Here is a 10,799-nt window from a genome sequence, read left to right as displayed (position 1 = left end):
ACGCCTTAGAGAATTGTTAGTGTTCTAGTTTTCTAAGTGTGTGCTTAGGCTTTAGCTGCCCATTTCTCCATTGAAGTAATGCAAACAAAAGTAACAAGTCCCTAATTTTATGCATTTATTGTTCTTTAAATTTAAATTTTGAATGTATGTAATGCTGAAAATGAATTTTGAGTTTCTCGATTATAAACATGTAGAATTCATTTTTAGCATTACATATATTCAAAATTAAAATACATAAGTTCAAACCCACATGATATCTAATTTAGATCCCTACATGAGAAATTCCCCTCCCAACATAATTTAGATCATCACTTGTACTTAAAAAAAAAAAAAAAAACGCACACACAAATATAAGCAAAGGGCTTATAGGAAAGTGGTTAAGAGCAAATATAAGGTCCTATGTTCGATTCCTCCTCTCTCAATATTTCTTATATAAAAAACAATTACAAAACATAAATATCCCACTATGGAGACGTAAAGTAATAATATACCTACAGAACTCATACACATGGGCATGAGATTTTGTCATTGTACATCTCATTCAAAATATACCTACACCATATGTTATAGTAAGAAAAAGAAATTTAAACCAGGTGCAAACATATTAAACTAAAAAAACTAGCATCCTCCATTTGATTGACATAAAAGAAACCTTTTGCATCTTTGGAAGCCCTTGCATAATCCAAACTATATTTACTCATATTCTTCTCAAACTTGACCAAATGCATTAACATGTGTATCACATGATAAATGGAAGGACTTGACCACTTACCCTGTAACCTATTGAAGTTTGCATTCTTCTTAGGGATTTTTGCAGAAATGTCACCTGAATTTATACATCAGTTTCAATTTGTCATCCTAAAGAAAAACTTAAGATAAATGTCTTAAGTTTTCAGAATCCATGATTTGTTAACTGACTTTAACACCATCCGATTTTCCATCCATTTTTAAGGGTATTTTAGTCTTTCCATTTTCAAGGGTATTTTAAAAATAAAAAATTCATAAATTTTTTTTTTTAAAATCTCATGTTTTTCTCCTTGTTGGTATTAGATATATTTGAATTTGTCACAAGTTCCGGTCTTTTGATTTGATTTGTATATGCCGATCGGATATACTCCTTAATAAAACACCCAATAAGACACAACAAAATAGGATGTCCCATTGATTTACTTTTATTGTTAGACCACATGATCTTATCTAAATAAATATATACCTTAAAAAAAATTAATAAAAATTAAACTTGAAGGAATTAAGGAGGGATTTTCCGAGTCATATTTTAGGCTTATCCAATCCATCCTCATAGTATTCTCAAAAGCATTATCAAAGGTGCTATAAAAAGGTGTTTTCTTGTGAAAGGAGGATTTTAAAAAGGGGCTCAAGTGAATATTTTTGGTGTGGGGCGGGGGGTGGGGAAGGGAGAGAGGTCTTTCTTTTCTTTTTTTTCTTGAAAATAAAAAGACTAAAATACTCTTGAAAATGGATGGAAAATTGGATGGTGTTAAATTAAGATTACAAATCATGGATTACGAAAAATTAAGGTGACATTTCTCTTAAATTTTTCTTTAAAATGACAAATTGAAATTGAGATATAAACTCACGTGTCATTTCTACAAAAATCCCTTCTTATAGTGCGGTCAAGTCCACATCAAACTTAAACTAATATCAATTGACCGTTCAAAAAAAGAAAAAAAAAAAAAAAAAAGACCAACTTGCAAGTATTTGATAACTCACCTTCAATCCCAATGTCATATCGCTCTTCGTCTCCAAGCTCACTTTTTTCTACCCCTTAACTGGAGCTTTGTCGTGAGTGATTATCACAATCTTTTAGCTGAACAATGATTGGGCCTTCAGGGTCGCCACTACATGTTTTTTTTTTGGGTGAACAAGGGGAGAAAAACTCCAAAGACAAACTACTCAGAATGATTTAAAAACTAAACGAGCTTTAGCAACTCCTAACAAATCATCAACAATTTTCGAACCAAGCCAAGAGGGAGCATAAGCAAAAATGCACAAACCAAGATCCATATTGTAACTCCAGTTAACAGGGTCGCCACTACTTTCGGGGATGCATCAATGTGGATTGGAATTCGATGCTTGATCTTAGTGACAAATTGAAGAACTTTCCTTGTGAGGGTCAATGTATAAAAGCTCAAAATTTTTTAGACAAAGAGAACCATAAAATTGAAACAAAAATATGACCAAATCAACAAAATATCTTGTATTACAAAAGTGTAATGCTAGGCTTACCACATTTATAGACTACATTGTGTACCACCTCTCTAATAGAGGTGAAGTCCACCAATAAAGATGGAGCCCACTTAGAGAGATGGTACACAATGTGGTATATAAATATGGTATGCCTAGCATTTTCCATTACGAAATAGTGATGGCAATTTCTTCCTTTCTCACTTAAACTACATTTCTTTAGAGCATTTCCATCCATTTGTCATGGCAAAAGGTAAGGGCAAGTAAGGATAGTTACTCCTACATGTGAATAGTATCAGCCCTAGTAATTGTTCTTTGTGTTTTTCCACCCATTGCCATGGCAATTCAAGGGCAATTACTAATTATATGGGATTAATTTTATTTATATTATGAGATTAATAAATAAATAATTGCTATGTATGTATTTAAAAAATTATGAATTTTTCCGTTATTTTTTTAATTTTAAAAAAAATTTCTTTGCTCACGTCAACGCCCTCTTAGGCAAGAGCTCAGGCTGATATTACTTTCCGGCCTGCCCAATCTTGATGGAGCCTACGTCTTGCCTGGGCTAGAATGCACTGGTGGAGAGGCTTTTCAGCCCAAGAGGCACGGCAAAAGGCCATGGGTGGAAATACTCAGTATTAAAAAAAAAGAAAGGGATATCTGTTATAATATTATATGGCAATGGATGCCTACCACATTCATATATGCTTTTATAGCTCATCCCATTCTCCATATTTAGAAATGTATAAACCTATCACTATAGTAATATTTTATGTATTTCCTATGCCTATAAATAGGCTTCAAGGATGAATAAAGAACATACAAGACCAAGAGAAATCTTTGAGTATTAAAGATCGGTTTCTTGCATATCCCAAGCTGTCTTCCTTAATATCTATATATATTTTATTTAAGTTTTATAACAATATCTTAATTCTCAAATACAACAAGAATGCAAATTTAGGATTTCATTGCTTCGAAATTCACACTTGTCCAATTTAGCATATGCATTGCACGTTGCATATCTCGGCTCATATCTAAGAGTTCTGCAATAATAAGGCGAATTAAGGCATCCCATAGCCTAGCTCTCTATCCATATCTGTCTCCACAAAGCCCTCTTCCTCCTTAGCCAAGTCTCTCTTTGCCATCTCAAGATCTGCCTCTGTAACAGCACTCCTTCTCTTGTTCTCACTATACAAAATATCCACATCTTCTCTCACTACTACAAAAAAGCAAAAAGAAGACGGTAAATCACCGTCGTGTATTTGGTTTTTCAATGGTCGTGGAATCCACCGTCATCTTTTCCCTCATAAACCACGACGCTAAATCACCGTCGTTGTTAAAATATACAACGTCATCAAAAAATACAAAACGACGTCTTTGTACTGCAAAAAGATCTAAAAAAAGCAATCGAGGATGATAATAGACGACCAATTCTCTAAAACGACCGTCGTTAAAAAGGGAAAATATGACACATATTAAGAGAACAAGGCCGCAAGATAGACATACAACGACGACAATAAAAATACGCCGACGTTAAATATAATTTTCACGACAATAAAAAATATGACGTCTTTAAATACATTAGAAGACGACGTTATTGATACCTACTACGTCGCACATATAAACACAACCGTCGTAAAATTAATTTTCCACTTCGATTTTTCGATAAAAGATGACGTGGAAATAGTTGTCAGTGTCATTATTTACGACGTATGTGTTTCTATAGTAGACGTTGAAAAACTAAACAACGTCAGTTACAAATATATGAGAGTCGTATTAAAAAATTTATACGTCCTATTTTCAGAAACAAACAACGACGATAAATATTAGACGTTGTTAAATACAACAACGTCGGAAAACAATAAAAACAGACGTGTTTAGTCTGCTAAAGTTCTAGAAAATAGTCGAGGATGAGAATAGACGACCAACTCAAAAAAATCACCGTCGTTAAAAAAAAAAAATATGACACATATTAAAAGAACAAGGCCGCAAGATATACATACAACGACGACAACTAAAATACTACGCCGTTAAATACAATTTACACGACAAGAAAAAATATGACGTCTTTAAATACATGAGAAGACGACGTTATTGAAATCTACAACGTCTCTTATTTACAAAAAACCGTCGTGAAATAAATTTTCCACTTCGATTTTTCTAAAAAAGATGACGTGGAAATAGTTGTCAGTGTCATTATTTACGACGTATACATTTATATAGTCGACGTTGTATTTATATGTATTCATTACTCACGACGCACTTAATAATATAGACGACGTTGAACTTCTAAACAACGTCGGTTCCAAATAAATGAGAGCCGTATTACAGAACATATAGACGGCGTAGATTATGATGGGAGCCGTATTACAAATAACGTCGTTTAATTGTTATTAGACGGCGGTTATAATGAATTTCCGTCGGAATTAATTTCGTTCCTCTTCGTTTATAAAAGAACTTGCGACGTGGAAAATGTATGATGATGTCGTATTTTTTAACGTTCAGATTATATATCTCGTTTTTTAGACGTCGGTATTATGGGATTGGAGTCGTGTTATTTTGAATTACATGGCGGTTCTTTATCCTTCACCGACGTGATATCCTGAATAATTGCTTCACAATAGCGTCGTGGTTCTTCATTGTTACGTTGCTTTAAGACGTCGGTAAATATGCTGAATAACTGATTCACAATAACGTCGTGTTTTATTTGAACGTAGAAAGTGAAGAAATCACATTACAATATATTACAAAATTAATGTCATACACTGCCAATTACATAAGCATCATTCAATCCATATATCTTCACACCCATCTCGAATATTTTGACCGCCTAACTCACCTACCAGTTCATCAAATGTGTCAACATTTGGCATCCCTCTAGTAAATGGCTCACACTCAATTATCACATCACCTAATACTTCATCACCAATAACATCATTATATTCTCTACTAGGCATTGATAACACTACCGACCAACCACGATGCATCGGGTCGTCAACAAAAAATATTTGTTTGACTTGAGAAGCCAAAACAAATTGGTCATTCCTATGTCCAATTTTACTCAAATCTACAAGGGTAAATCCAAGTTCGTCGACTACAAGACCAGAACTATCTATCCAATCACACATAAAGACTGGGATTGTAAACTTTTGGTAGTCAAGGTCCCAAATTTCTTGAATGACACCATAGAAACCCATATTTGAGAGAATTGGGTTTTTATCCTTGGCACTAGCAACTTGCATGGTATGTGCAAGTAAATAAACTCCACTATTTTGAGTTGTCCGCACATCATCTTGTGCCTTGATATTGAATTTAATACCTTTAATAAGATAGCTCCTATATAATGGCACTGACATGTTTGGACCAGCTGCTAGCCACCTTAAATTTTCTGATACGCCATGATTGTCTTCCTCAAGTTCACTTTGAACCTGCAAATTAATCATATCTTAATTCATCCTAACATATACATAAGAAGAAAATTAAAAGAGAAATATGTTATTCAACAACATATACCTTGAAGCGTAGCCATTGAATGAAAGTGCTATTGTGCTTATCCTGCAGCCACTTTGTTCTCTTTCTAAATTTTGGATAAGCAGTCTTGATGTGGATCATATGTTGCCTACATGACACGAAAAATTCAAGCATTACGGTCCCAAATATATAAGATAAACATAAGAAATAATTTTAAATGGAAACTTAAAGAATAAAACTCATACGTACTCGATATAAGGTAGGACTTCCTCCGTATTCTCCAAGACATATAGATGTGCTTGATTCAACAGGTCCTGATCAACTACGCTCACTGTGCAACCTGATAATGGCTTTGAAACTCCCATCTTTTGGCTTGAAGGCACTCCAACTGTACTAACATCAGATAAATGCTGAGTACAAAACTCTACCGCTTCTTCAGCTATATACCGCTCAGCAATGCAACCTTCGGGACGAGTACGATTCTGAACATACCCCTTCAGCACTTTCATATATCTTTCAAACGGATACATCCACCTAAAATATACTGGCCCACATAGACGAACTTCTCTGACAAGATGTACTACTAGATGAACCATGATATCAAAGAATGAAGGGGGAAAGTACTTCTCAAGCAAACACAGAGTAACTACTACATCTTCTTCCAACTTATCTAGCTTGGAAACATCAACAGTCTTTGCACATATAGCATTGAAGAAGAAGCACAAACGAGTTATTGCATACCTTGCAGGCTTCTCCAAAACAGAACGAATTGCCACAGGGAGCAATTGTTGCATTAAGGTATGACAATCATGTGATTTAAGGCCAAGAAGTCTTGAATCTTGTACAGATACAAGATTTTTAATATTTGAAGAATAACCTTCAGGGACCTTCATACCATAGAAAGAATTGCAAACCTCTCTCTTCTCTGCTCTTGACAAATTCCAAGGCCCAGGAGGCAAACGAGTACGTCTTTCTCCATACTCGGGTTGCAAATCAGTTTTGACCCCCATGTTCAATAAATCTAATCGAGCAGCAACCCCATGTTTATTTTTTCCAGGGATCTCCAGCAATGTACCAATGATACTATCGCAAACATTCTTCTCAATGTGCATAACATCTAGGGCATGCCTCACAGGAAGGTATTTCCAATACTCGAGATCAAAGAATATTGATTTCTTCTTCCAACAAACTCTGTCACCATTTTCAACCATATGCAGCACTTCTTCTCCGGTTAATGGCTCTGGAGGTATGCCATATTCAGGTTTCCCATTAAAAGCTGCACGTTGCCTCCTATATGGATGATTGATTGGTAACCATTTTCTATGCCCAATGTAACAAATTTTGTGGCCATTTTTCAACCTGTGACTAGGTGTATCATCGCCGCATATTGGACAAGCTTTATATCCTTTAACAACACAACCAGATAAGTTTCCATAGGCGGGGAAATCATTAATTGTCCACATTAATGCAGCTCTGAGTGTAAAGTATTCTCCATTATGTGCATCATACACTCCTCTAATCCCAACCCACAAGGATTTTAAATCATCAATCAAAGGCTCCAAGTAGACGTCTATATCATTTCCGGGTTGTTTAGGACCGGAAATCAATAAGGTTAACATCATGAACTTTCGTTTCATGCACAGCCATAGAGGGAGATTATATGTAACTAAGATAACCGGCCAACAACTATATCTGCTACTTAGAGAACTGTGGGGATTGAATCCATCAGATGAAAGAGCCAATCTCAAGTTTCTCGGCTCATTACCAAACTCAGGCCATTTATCATCAAGAAGTTTCCAAGACGGGGAATCCGCCGGATGAGACATCTGACCGTCAATTGATTTTCTAGCAACATGCCACCAAGTCAAACTCTTAGCTGTCTCATGTGATTGAAACATCCTTTTAAACCTTGGAATTGGGGGAAAATACCACACCACCTTCGCTGGCACACCCTCTTTCAAGATTGCATCTTTGCCTTCCTTCCACCTTGAGATACCACAAGTAGGACAATTAGTTGAATCCTCATACTCCTTCCTATACAAGATGCAATCATTGGGGCATGCGTGCATTTTCTCATAACTCAGCCCCAATGCACACAAAGTCTTTTTAGCCTCATACATGGAGGTTGGTATTGTATTTCCTTCTGGAAGCAAATCGCCTTGAAGTATCAATAATTCTGTAAAACAGACATCACTCATCCCATGTTTTGCCTTCAAATTATACAACTTCACTAATGCCGATAACTTCGTGTACTTTCTACAACCAGGGTACACTGGTTGATCTCCATCCCCAATCACATTGGCAAACTCATACGGATCCGAACCAAAATCACCAAAATCATTATCATCCATATCAATTTCTTCAGACACAAAACTGTACCTACTATGGCCATCATCTTCTTCAACATTTCTGCTAGCATTAGTAGTTGCTTCCCAAGGTTCTCCGTGAAATGTCCAATTCTTATAGCTTTGGTCAATTCCATTAAAGTATAAGTGATCCCTTATAATTCCAACCCCAAACAACTTCAAATTAACACATTTAACACATGGACAACGGATATGTGTTGTAGTTAGAAGATTTTCTACAGCAAAGTTCAAAAATGCTTCCACCCCAAACTCATATGCCTTCGATCTTCTATCCGAGTGCATCCATGACTTATCCATCTCCGACACTATAACCTATTATCTATAATAAAGTGAAAATACAGGCAATGACCATCACTATAGCAGATTATACAATGATCTAATCGCAAGTAATAAACAACAGAGACGACGGGTTTTAATCAAAAACAGACGTATTTGGCATATATAGACGACGGATTTTCAACAGACGTCGTCTATTATAAGTAATACAAACGACGGTTTATGAAAAAACCGTCGTGTGTAAGTAATACAACGACGGTTTTTTAAAAACCGTCGTGTAATCGTCGTCGTACGCCTTAAAATTCGTCGTGTCTCAGTTTATTTTCAAGAACACAAAACCCATTAAGAACACAACATATATATGAAACCAACCAAGAAACCAACATATACATGAAACCAAGCATGAAAACAATAAATCCATTCCCAATTCAACATAACATAGGGTGATTAAAAGATACGACAAAATTAAATCCATTCCCAATTCAACATAACAGATAATGTAATCCATGAACCCATTAAACAGAAAATCCATGAACCCATACCTATAAGCATTGGTGCACTTTGCACCTTCTCCAGAGCGGAAAATGACAAGATCAAATAAAGGTGTCCTTTTGCTGGAAATCATTTGGAAGTTGGTGATCTGTGTCTTTTTGTGTTGATTTCCAGCAAAAGTACACCTTTATTTGATCTTGTCATGAACCCATTAAACAGAAAATCCATGAACCCATACCTATAAGCACATTATTAACAGATCGCAAAGCATATACCTAAAACCCTTTAACAAAACAACCTAATATCATTCAATGAATTTACAAGGGGAAGATAGGGTTTGTACTTACAGGTTGGACGAGCTCACAGATTCGACGAGCCTGGAGAGTGCAACTTTTAATTACAGCAGAAGTGAGAGAGCGAAATGTTATGTCGCGTGAAATCTGAAATTTTAGGTTTCAGGGATCGAAGTATAAGACTAAGAGCCAAATCTAAAAAAATTTAGGTCGCGCGAAAATTTTTAGAGCGCGCGCGTTATAAAACGTCGAAAGAAAAACCAAGGCGAAAGTTCTACAAGTACCGACGTAAATTTAATATTCCACGACGGAAACTTCATTTTTCGGATTAAGAACGTAAGGCCGTTCATTTTTCGGATTAATTTTAAATTTATTTTGAATTTTTTATATAACGACGACTGAAAAACCACGTCGGTGTTAAGAAATTAAAGACGTTGTAAATTATATAAACCGACTTACATATTAAAATAACGTCGTTTAAAGCGTAAACCATGTCGTATGTTTTACTGTACGACGTAAAATATGTATTCCACGACCCAACCACCGTCGTTAAAAATTAATACACTAAACCCATAAAATTAAATTATACAATTTAAAAAATTAAGTTTATAAAAGGTTTTATGGTTTTAAAGCCTAACATATAACCTAGACTACCCAAAAATTATACTTTAAAAATAAACCCCAATAAATAACAACACTAATCTCTAAACCCTAGACTCTAAACCCTAAACCATAAAACTAGAAGTGATTTTATGACTCATCAAAACAATTTTGTTTTGGATGGTCATTTTAAATTTTTGTTATTCAAAATGAATTTTTTCAAGGTTTATGTGGAAGAAAATATATCAATGACTTCATAGGAGTTGACTTTTCAATTTTCTGATTTATTTTATATTTATTTTGAATATTTTGATATAAAAATAATAAAATATTCTTACCATACAACAAACCACGTCGGTGTTAAATAAATTGTAGACGTTGTAAATTGTAATAGACTACTAAGTCGTTAAAATGACGTCGTTAAAATGAGAAACCACGTCGGTGTTAAGAAATTAAAAACGTTGTAAATTATATAAACCGACTTACATATTAAAATGACGTCGTTTAAAGCGTAAACCATGTCGTATGTTTTACTGTACGACGTAAAATATGTATTCCACGACCCAAACACCGTCGTTAAAAATTAATACCCTAAACCCATAAAACTAAATTATACAATTTAAAAAATTAAGTTTATAAAAGGTTTTATGGTTTTAAAGCCTAACATATACCCTAGACTACCCAAAAATTATACTTTAAAAATAAACCCCAATAAATAACAACCCTAATCTCTAAACCCTAGACTCTAAACCCTAAACCATAAAACTAGAAGTGATTTTATGACTCATCAAAACAATTTTGTTTTGGATGGTCATTTTAAATTTTTATTATTCAAAATGAATTTTTTCAAGGTTTATGTGGAAGAAAATATATCAATGACTTCATAGGAGTTGACTTTTCAATTTTCTGATTTATTTTATATTTATTTTGAATATTTTGATATAAAAATAATAAAATATTCTTACCACAACAAGAAACCACGTCGTGGTTAATAAATTGTAGACGTTGTAAATTGTAATAGACTACTAAGTCGTTAAAATGACGTCGTTAAAATGAGAAACCATGGCGGCTATTTAACTATACGACGTAAAAA

The sequence above is a fragment of the Prunus persica genome, chromosome G2, assembly GCF_000346465.2.
Source record: "Prunus persica cultivar Lovell chromosome G2, Prunus_persica_NCBIv2, whole genome shotgun sequence".
Lineage (NCBI taxonomy): Eukaryota > Viridiplantae > Streptophyta > Magnoliopsida > Rosales > Rosaceae > Prunus > Prunus persica.
The sequence above is the reverse complement of the archived record's forward strand: the minus strand, read 5'-3'. Positions refer to the sequence as shown.